Source organism: Babylonia areolata, chromosome 22 (assembly GCF_041734735.1).
Source record: "Babylonia areolata isolate BAREFJ2019XMU chromosome 22, ASM4173473v1, whole genome shotgun sequence".
Classification (NCBI taxonomy): Eukaryota; Metazoa; Mollusca; class Gastropoda; order Neogastropoda; family Buccinidae; genus Babylonia; species Babylonia areolata.
The window spans coordinates 15,298,556-15,299,532 of NC_134897.1; positions in this window are offsets into that span (position 1 = coordinate 15,298,556).

Sequence of the window (977 nt, forward strand, 5' to 3'; positions counted from 1 at the left end):
AGGCAGAGAAAGAGAGAGGGACAGAGAGACAGACATACGGACAGACACAGACAGGCGGACAGAGAGAAAGACAGACAGACAGGCAGATAGAGAAAGAGATAGACGGACAGAGACAGACAGACAGACTTACTGGCACTCAGAGATGTAGAAGCACACACACACACACACACACACACACACACACACACACACACACACACACACACACACACACACACACACACACACACACACACACACACACACCCGACAGAGACAGTGGATGGGAGACAACTCATAGAATACATCAGATTCATATTCTCAACCAAGTTATCTATCTTTCGCGAAGTCATGAGCGCGCGCGCGTGTGTATGTATGTGTGTTGGGGGGGGGGGGGAGGAGGGAGGGGGGCGACGTCTCAGATCGTTCCCCGAGGAACGTTTCAGATTCCTTAAAAGTCCCCCCAGGGGACCATTTAGGACATTGACAAGTCACCCGAGAGGGGGGGGGGGGGGGGGCGGGGGGGTACTACAGAAGGGGGCGACGATTTGGGACGTTACGCCGGCATTGTTCTCACGGTTTCACACACCACACACACGCAGGCTGTTGGCTTTTTAAATACCCCGTCCAGTGAAGTGATGAACTGAGAAACCGACAGATAGGTACTGTTTATACAAGTTCTACCCCACGAGATGGCCGGCACTACGTCAAACTGACAGTTTGAGTGCGCGATAAATGAAGTGTGCTTGCTGGGCTGTGCAAGGTAAGTGTCGTTTAGCCTTTCAGTTATACTTATTTGTATTTGTATTTGAATTTCTTTTTATCACATCAGATTTCTCTGTGTGAAATTCGGGCTGCTCTCCCCATGGAGAGCGTGTCGCTGCACGACAGCGCCAACCTTTTTTTTTTTTTTCTTTTTTTCTTTTTTTTCCTGCGTGTAGTTTTATTTGTTTTTCCTATCGAAGTGGATTTTTCTACAGAATTTTGCCAGGAACAAC